Here is a 9,933-nt window from a genome sequence, read left to right as displayed (position 1 = left end):
TTGTCTGAATGGTTTCATGTCGTATGTAAAGCTCTTTGAATAACTTTGATGAAAAGAAAACTGTGTTACTGTGATATATCTGTTTGTGATATTAATGTTGTCATATTTTGTCATTTACATTCAGGGGGAAAAAAACCCTGAAAAATATTATTTAAAAAAGGGGATTGTACTCAAGTAAAAGTGCATATGTATTACCAGCAACATGTACTTAAGTCAGATAAATAATGCAATAAAATAAAGTGTTACGACATATATGAGTATATAAGGTCCATATGAGTTGTATGGTTCTGTATCTGTCATTTCTCTAAGGACAGCGTAACGGGAAACGACAGATACTTGATTAAAATACTGTTTAAAATAGCAAGTAAAAAAAAGCTGTGACAAGAAACTAGGAGAATGTGGCGCCCCCCGACAAAAGAGGAATAGCTGGCAAAATTGTTGAAAAAATCTTCCTAATGGGAAAAATGACACAAATGTTGAGACTGCGAGACGAATAAAATGGGCAAAATGGGTATAATAGAAGACTCAAAGTAGCCACATGAGAATGGAGCTGCAGATAAACTCATAAACAGGAATAAACATGTGTGCGTTAGACTGTTATTTTCAATGAGTAATGTTGAAAATCTTTTGCTAATAAAGATTCCAGTGAAAATAAAGATAATATCCCCCGTCTGAAATGTGGTGGTAAAAGTATAAAGCAGCACAACATTGAAAGCTTAAAAACCCCAAAATCGAGTAAATATACTTTTCATTACTGGAAAACACGACACACCACTAGTAGTAAAGCTACTTTGCATTATTTTGGCTCGAGTGTGTTATCAGTCGCTGAATGTTTCGGCTCCGAGCAGCAAATGCAAATGAGGAGATGAGCTAAACCACAAAATGAGATTAGAAAGACAGAAGTTTTAGCAGCTGGAGGCCGTTGCCACTGATCATCAACACATCGCTGGTTTGGCTTATTTTTTATTATCTAGGCTGGAAGAATTAGACTCACTGCCTTTACGACATCTTTATTACTGCTCTCCTCTGCAGCTGTGCTCTGTGTGTGTTTGGATGTTCCCAGTGTGTGTTCATGCATCCATGCCTTCAGGGGTCCGATGTGTGTTAGTGTGTGTGTGTGGGTGGTTATTAAGACCAGAGAGAGAGAAAGAGAGTGTTTGAATATGAGATAGCAGAGAGGTTTAATTACCTCAACGGTGTTAATGGCAGCTTTAAATCAAGAAGGAGGCTGCTGATGCGGCTCCAGGAGTCTGTCCACCTTTATACATGAGGACAGTTGTTTTGCTTAGAAGAATAACTGATCATTTCCTGACACATCTTTATTAAGATATCATATTTTTTATGAATGAATCTCTGAGCAACACATGAGATGCTTAATCAAATATGTTTTTGGGACCATTTTTTAAAAATTTAAGTTTAAATAGGGACATACTGCACATATATGGATTGAGTAAAGGCCCAAGAGTAAGAATAACCCCGATAATAGCAGAATAAATAATAATAGTAATAAAATAATGGGCAGCATATGACATCACTACCAGGGAGTTAGTCGATTCATTGATTGAGAGAAAATGAATCTGCAACTATTTTTTTTTCATGAATGAATCATGCCAAAGCTCTCTGGTTCCAGCTTATCAGGTGTGAGTATTTTCTGGTTTCTTTAGTTTTCCATGTCAGGAAACTGAATATTTTATGTATTATCAAGACAATCTGACATCATCTGTTGGGCTGTTGGGAAATGACGACTGATTTTTTTTTTTCTTTTTACCATTTTCTGACATTTTACAGACCAAACAATTTATCAAATAATGGAGAAAATATAGTAATAATGTTGCAGCCTTAACTAAAGGTGTAAGTTACATTAAGTGAAAACCCTCATATTCCCCCTGAACACCAGTGATATAAGAAAAGTGAGGTCAGACACAGAAAGCTGGAGCTCTTCTCCTCCCACACTTCCTCACATAAACACAGGCCTCCTGACAGATTGATTACGTGGTTCAGCTGATTGCAGTCGTCAGCTTCAATCAATCAAATTCATTTTACTTGTAGCAGGCTCTCTGCAGAGAAAAAGAGATTTGTGTGGTTAACTCTGTGTGTGTGTGTGTGTGGTCTGTCATAGGCTATTTTCGGGGACAAATTTCAGATTTAAGACCAGTTTATTGGAGACGACTCGTCCAGTTGGAGACAAAAGCTGAGTCCCTGGTTTGAAGAAAGCTGATTTGATTGATTGATTGATTGACTTTATTGTCCACCTCAGTGGGAATTTTGTCTTTGACTTCTCCCAAAGTGCAGCAAATACATACAGTATGCAACACACCATTAAAAACATGCAAATTATACGACATGCAATAGTGCAAAATGGGCAGATAGCAGCTGGTACGTTATACAAATAAAACCAGAAAGCAGATATTATAAAATAACAGCTGTTCTCTGATGCACATATGGCAAATGTAATATTTCAGCCAATGATTAAAGTTATGATCAGCATAAGTCTCCAGGAAATGAATGCAAGTCTATGTAATGTCCCCAAAAGTGATCTAGAACAACCTGTGTGTGTGTGTGTGTCTGCAGTAGTGTTTCTCTGATGTTTCTGTTATGTTTGAATATTATCTTTGTGAACATGTTGGTTTATGTGTGTCTGCTGTATTCAGGCGTGGTTTATCAGAAGGAAACCACCAGTTTTGATCAGCTGAGTCAAGTTAGACAGAGACAATACAAACACCCGGAAGTAAGGCGCTTAACCCTTCAAAATAAATCATTTCATTAACTTCAACAGCAGCTGAATGAATGAAAACATTAAAAAAGCATATTTTATATGAAGCTGCAAAGTGTAATTGGTTTAGAACATATTAGTGTTTGCTCACATGTGGTTCCTGCATGTCATTGTTAAGATGTTTTTGTTCCATATTTTGCCTTCACTCGCTTTAAGTTGTTTAAATGTTTCTCAGTAAGTAAAATGTTTTTATATTTAAAGCAGATTGAAGACTGTGGAGGCTTCATGAGCTGATGGTGAAGCCCAGAGACCAACTTCAAACTGTTCTAATAAAAAATCAATTTAAAAACAACTTTTTAAAGGAATATGCACAATAATTTATAATAAACAGTAATAAATAATAACTATATTTAGACACAGAACTGCTTAATCTCTGGGTCACAACATAATAATAATAATTTAGTAACCCTCAATATATTTTATTGGTGCAAATTCCCCAATAAATTTGTAATTAATCAAATTAATAAAACCACACAGTGAACTTGATACCCGTAGAGGTCAGAGGTCATTTGGCTGCTTTGCTCAGTTTCCGATCTACAGGAAGGAAAGTTGCATCATAACATGACCGCCCACAGAAGAGATCAGCTGCAGCTGTGTTTATTTAATCAAAGTTCAGTTTAATGATCAATAAATGGACTGACTGCAGAGTGTCTGCAGCATATATGAAAATTACACAATTTACTCTTAATAATAAACAAACAAACAAGACTAATGAACCCACAAATCATCATTTAGTTTAGCTGCTGTCTTCACTTCATGTATCTTACTGACCGACTGTTTTCACTTATAAAAACTAAAATCACATTTATTTTAAAAGATTTTACAATTCTTACAACATACGACACCTTAAGCCTTGTTTAGATCAGTAAAAACTCTCCTAAAATACAAACAAACAAACAACAAACTTTAAAAAAAAGTGTCGTGTACAAAGTACAGATGTAGCAGTGAAATACATCAGAGAAGCATAATGATAATAATATATAGTTATTATTAATACTCATCAATTTTAATCAATCAGTTTGTTACATCAATACAAGTGTTTATAATTGAAGTTAAGTTTCTTCAGTCTTTGGTTGTTTACTTTTTTATTGTTTCTTTGTTTGTGTTGTGATTTATGTGACCTGTCTGCTGTTACGCTGTAATTTACCTTTTTCATATTTTATAAAACATCATTGCATCTTGTGCATTTTATTGCATTTCTTTTTAGTCTCATCGTCACCGTGTTGTGAGCACTTTTTAATGTTTAATATCTCTCCACTGTGAGTCTTTGTGCACATCTGTGTATTTTATTTATTTATTTAGTTCATATTTTACCTTTTTATCTTCGTATGATCTGTTCTTGTGCACTAAATGTTGATGTCTGCTGTCTGTTTAGATGCTGTGAGGTTTTTATGACATTTGCAGCTCTGCATGCTCTCATGGTCCATGGTTACCTTCAGGGACGATAAGGGTTATCTTATGTTCCTCTTAAGTGAATATTAACTGTATGAAGTAGCATAAACACCAAAACTAGACTTCTCTTGTCATGTTTTAGTGTCATTTCAGGGAGAAAAAAAGATTTTTCAGCTCCCGGGGGATTTTATTTTGAATGTAGAGTCACAGGAAGTCCTGTCACTCTTGCGTAAATCAGCAAACTGTTGGTTTTGGCTACCGACGCTCCGTTCATTCTCACACTGAAACCAGTGGCTGCAGACTGACAGCAGTTCTCATCAGGAGGTAAGAATATCATCCATTCTTCAGCTTACAGCTCGTTAGAGCGGTTTAACTCACATTTCTCTGTTTATGTATGGCTCAGAGTGTGTGTTTGGAGGTTAAACCCTGTTGGTTAAAGTTTGCGTGTTGTGGCTGCGCAGGTGCGTAAATGCGCAATTAGTGGTCATTTGCCACCGCGCGTAAAGTTTCCCCGTGAATCGTGATGCGGTGATGGGAGACAGCGGTGCCTGCGCGGTGCTGTTACGTTGTGAGTGGGTGTTTTTTTGGCGTGTGAAGGCATCCGCCCTCTGCAGTGGTCGGGCAGAGCATCCTGGTGTGCTCGCTGGACTGCAGTGGCCAGATATCAGCCAGGCGTTCCGGTGTGTGCGGTTGAATCCAGTCTGAGAGGATCCAGGCAGCCAACAAACCCTGATTGTTTCCTGAGGAGGAGCGGAACGGGTCAGACCTGTAAGGGGGGAGTGTGCCAGCAGCAGCAGCAGCAGCGGCTGTGAGCTGTTGAGTCACTGCTGGCCTGTCACAGCTCGCTTCTTCCTTTTTATTTTTTTTTCAATTCCGCGATAGATTGCACACAACCTCAACTAAACCACTTCCCTTCAGACCAGTCATCATTCAAAACCAGATCTGCAGGTTCATATTGTTCATTTATATTCTAAAGAACGACAGCTCAGCATGTGTCAGCTCATTAAATCTTATGTTTGGCTTCCTTCACCCTTCAGTTGAGGTTTAATTGTTTCCTTCTGCACTTGGTGGCTGTTGATAAGGTCAGTCTGTAGAGAAGGAAACTCAAATCTCTGACATCAATAACCACTTTCCAGTCTCTTCTCAGGAAAGCCGTTACATAATGCTGAGAGCTGTTTCTAATATTCAGTTTAATGCAGTAAATCAACAAATCACATGGCTGCTGTATTAGTAACTGAACGGCACAAATGTTACACTTAAGAGCTGCAATGATTAGTTGATTAAAAGGAAAATTAACTGGCAAAGTCATTTTTTCAAGTAAAAACATCAAACTTTTGCTGCTCTCAGTTCTCAGATGTGAGAATTTTCAGCTTTTCTTGCTCTTATATGACAATAAATTTAATATTTTTGGGGTTATTTGGATTATTTGTCTGACAAAACAAGACGTTTGAAGATGTCACCTTGTGCTCTATGATACTGTTTCCACTGTTTTCTGATGTTTTATAGACCAAATGATTAATTGATTAATTGAGAAAATATTCTCCAGAATAGTAAATGATGAAACTAATCATCAGTTTCAGCCTTATTACACTTTTCGCACAATTTGGACACAAAATAAAATACAGCTAAAGATTCAAAACTGCAATATGATGTTAAGGTGGCCATTCTGTATGTAATTATGTGTATAGTATTTATTATTAATGATGTTGGTGAAGGTGGACATCTGGATACCGTGTGTCTTCAGGCTGTGGCAGCTTGTGGTGAAAGCACACTGTTTGCAAACCTTCAAAATTTGAGATTAACGTTCGGAGGATGTGACAACGTGCAGAAAAGAAGATGAATTAACTTAAAGAATAGTTTAACATGCTTGTAGGAGGAGTGATGATCGTCAGCGTTGTTTGCGTCTGTCTTAAATCCAAGTTGATCAAATCAAATGAACATGACTGAAACTGCAAACAATCGTCAGTTTTTCCAGGTGTTTTTAAAAGTTTCTCTTTCTGCTTGTGCGAACGTTTCGCCCTCATCAGCAGCAGCTTAAATGCACAGATGTCAGGAATGATGCTTTTCCTGATTTCCTGCCTCCGAACAATAAACAAAATGTCAGCCAGTTGTGCAGGAGGAGGAGGAGGAGGAGGAGGAGGAGGAGCGGCTGGTCGTTGAAGTATATTTCCTCACCGTAAATTTCCATTCAGTGTCCCTCAACATAGAAACACTTATAGTAACATGACTATAAGGTTTATATTCTGACCATCAGTTTTAATTTTATTTAAATGTAGATGTTGCTATAATATTGTATATATGACACTGTAAGATTTATGATTAATTGGTATTTTTGTGTATTGTCGTGGAGATGTGCATGTTTTGTGTTACGTCAAGCTGTTTCCCCCTCAGCAGTTAAACTAACTGTTGAAGTCGTCTGATTGGATGATTGTGTGTAAACATACAGTATATATGGAAGTGATGTGATGCTCGTATATCTGATGAAGATCAGACAGACTGAAACATCCTGACTGATAAATATTCCAGCAGTAAGAGAGACAGTTTTATACATTTTATTCTAGTTGTGTTTTCCTCTGATGCATCTTCAGCTGTGCAGAGACTTTTAAGAACGTTGTTTCTCGGTTTCAACCCTTGATATTACTTTCATATACGACTGCAATGCAACAGCATCCTGCCTGAATCATGCTGTCTCTCAACATAATGAGAACATGTTGATACTGAACGTATGAGTGAAATGTTCAGAGACGACGTGCTTAGTTGTTTTTTTAATCAAATATCTGATCTTGTAGAATATTCACTATTGAAACTACAGCAATATTAACCTGTTTCCGGTTGTGTTCAGACTCTGGCAGCACTTGGTGAAGGTCAGACAAAGGTCTCAGTCTGTTTATTAGCATTGAAGCCACAGCAGCATCTTTCACACACAGGACTCAGGATGTGAACCCGAGTCTCTGCTGTCAGAGTCCTGCAGCATCATCCAGGCAGCCATTATGTTTTCCATTGTAATGTAAATGGTAAATGGCCTGTACTTGTACTCTAGTCTTCTGACCACTCAAAGTGCTTTTACACTATGAATTCACACACAACTAATCATTCACACACTGATGGCAGCCGTCAGGAGCAATTAGGGGTTTGACATGCTGACTGGAGGAGCCGGGAATCAAACCGCCGATCTTCCGATTAGTGGTCGACCTGCTCTACCTCCTGAGCCACAGCCGCCCCTACAGCGAATTTCCCAATGTAATTGGGAAAACAGTTGAGTTGTATTCGGGCTGGGCAATATATTGATATTATATCAATATTGTGATATGAGACTAGATATCGTCTTATACTTTGGATATCATAATATCATAATATCATAATATCGTGATATCGTGATATCGTGATATGGCGTACGTGTCGTCTTTTCCTGGTTTTAAAGGCTGAATTACAGTGAAGTGATGTAACGGTCTGACTTCATCAGACTGTTCTAATATTATTGAATATTTTGTGAAAGCACCAATAGTCATATCTACAATATTGTTACAATATTGATATTATCGAGGTATTTGGTCGAAAATATTGTGATATTTGATTTTGTCCATATCGCCCGAGACAAAGTTATATATGACCATAGTTTCTTGGACACGGTTAGTTTCTGAGGACTCAGGTTGGTGAGGCTGATTCCTCTAAATACTACAATACCCATGAGTCTTAGCTGCCATTGCTACAGAAAAGAAGGCAGGTGAGAATCAGACCTGTAGAAAATCCAAAAATCAATTTTTATTTACTGAATTCATCCAGAATTTTTTGCCTTTTCCTGCACATACAACAGAATTTGGACGTTTTTCTCACTGAGATGCATGTTGGGAGTCGTAGTTAACTCCTCCCCTGCAGTTTTTAATGTCCACACAGATATTTTTTTTTTTAAACACAGCTGTTCATCTTTTGTACTGATGACTCAACCAGCAGAGCACCATGTGTGTTCATGTGTAAGACAAACAAGACATTTGTTTGCAGATGGTTGAAACAGCCTCCTCCCACTTTTACAGCTCTATCAGACCTCCGTCTAGTCGCGGTGGTGATGGATGGACGTCTGCAGAAAGTCTCACACAAAAATTCCCCAAATTACACGGTGTTGTAGGTTTTGTGTTGCAACGCCGCCGCCGCCGCCGCCGTCCTCCTGCTGCAACGCATGTGGGGTAACGGGGTGGGCAGGTTTGGGGCGCCGCGCGGCCACGAAGAAGAAGTTGTGATGCCACTATCATGTGATGTGACAGACAGGAAGTCTGAAGAAAGATAGAGAGAGAGAGAGAGAGAGAGGCTTCTTCTGGAGTCTTTTCTCTTATTTCTGTCATTTATTTTGCGTGTGATGTGTGTTTTTTAGAAAGACTTGCTCCTCCAGTGTTTATAATCTTTGTGTCAGTTACTCAGTAACATAAAGACTCACTAATGACGGGCTCGGCTCTATCATTGTAGTGCACAGGTAGGATATTCTGTGTGCGTGTGATTGCATATTCATGTAATGGCTCTTCCAGCAAACACAGGCCACAGCATGCAGCATGGGAGCGCTTAATTGACTTAGTGGGTGTGTGTGTGTGCTTTTGTATCCAACACACACACACACACCGACAGGGAAAGCAGAGCTCAAGGGGCAGTGGGTGCGGTAGGTAGGAGAGGTCCGGCATCTAATCAATATTATCTGCAGTGAAATGCCACGACACACAGGAACAGAGACTGACAAGAAGACGCCACTGCGACAGACAACGAGATCGAACATGAAAATGGGTCAAAGGTCACAAACAACCAGATTCACTCAGAAGTTTTTTAACCGTTTATTGGAACAAAAATGCATTTTTTAGTTTGATGGAGATGTTCTGGAAAAGATCAGATACAGACAGTGAGCTCATAAGGTTTGATGGACATGAATACAATCAATCAGTCAATGGAAAGAACATCAACTAAGCAACTATTTTCTGTTTTTTCTGATTGTTCTATGACAGTAAACTGAATATTTTCAGGTTTTAACTGTTGGTTGGACTAAACAAGACATTTTAAGATGTCACCGTGGGCTCTGAGGACTTCTGATGGGGTTTTTTGAATGAATCAAGAACATAGTGAGTAAGATTAATTGATAATGAAAATAATGGTTAGGTGCAGCCTGGATGTTTATAAGGACAGGTTACAGGTGCAGCAGCAGTCTGAAGATGACAATGAGCTGCCTGTGGAGTCTGAATTTCATGAAACAACCTTTTAAAGTCATTTGAAAAGTCCTGAAATCACTTAAATCAAAACAGTAACTCTTCAGTTGACAAGTAGATGCGACAAACAAATCAAAATATAGTGCATGATGGTAATTTCATATTTACATAAACGCCCCACAGATGAACTAAAACGCTGCTGAAATGTCACCAAAAGAGGAGGAAAAAGGGGCGTATCTCTCGCTGTGGTACATTAACACAGTGTGACAGCGTCCCTCCAGGGTTAAAGAGATTAACGTGTAACCAGCAGGTCACAGGTTTGATCTTCACTGCAGCAGCGTGTCGACTTGAATTAACTCTCAGTAACACATGAACAGTCCTCACTGCTGGATAAAAGCAACTCGCAGTTCATTTCCTCACGTTAATGGATGAACCAAAGCCAGCTGATGATTCCCATGAGATCAGTGAATTAAATGATAGGATGAAGTGTCAGTTTACGTCCCTTTGCAGGGCTCCACCATGAGCAAACTGTTGCTGCTTCTCTACTGAAGCAGCAGGTTTATTGTTGCTGCAGATGAAGGTGAAACA

General features: G+C 38.6%; 1 protein-coding gene across 1 annotated transcript in view; it reads left to right on the top strand.

Annotated features, from left to right (window-relative positions):
- Positions 1–4,396: 4,396 nt before the first annotated feature.
- Positions 4,397–9,933, top strand: part of pld1b (phospholipase D1b) — a 55,435-nt gene continuing 49,898 nt past the window's right edge. The window contains exon 1 of the mRNA XM_067577686.1: positions 4,397–4,489. The gene's annotated coding sequence lies outside the window, so the exon portion shown is untranslated. The remainder of the gene's footprint in view (positions 4,490–9,933) is intronic.

Source organism: Thunnus thynnus, chromosome 21, assembly GCF_963924715.1.
Source record: "Thunnus thynnus chromosome 21, fThuThy2.1, whole genome shotgun sequence".
Classification (NCBI taxonomy): Eukaryota; Metazoa; Chordata; class Actinopteri; order Scombriformes; family Scombridae; genus Thunnus; species Thunnus thynnus.
Note: the sequence above shows the minus strand (reverse complement) of the source record. Positions and strands in the feature narration are given on the sequence as shown.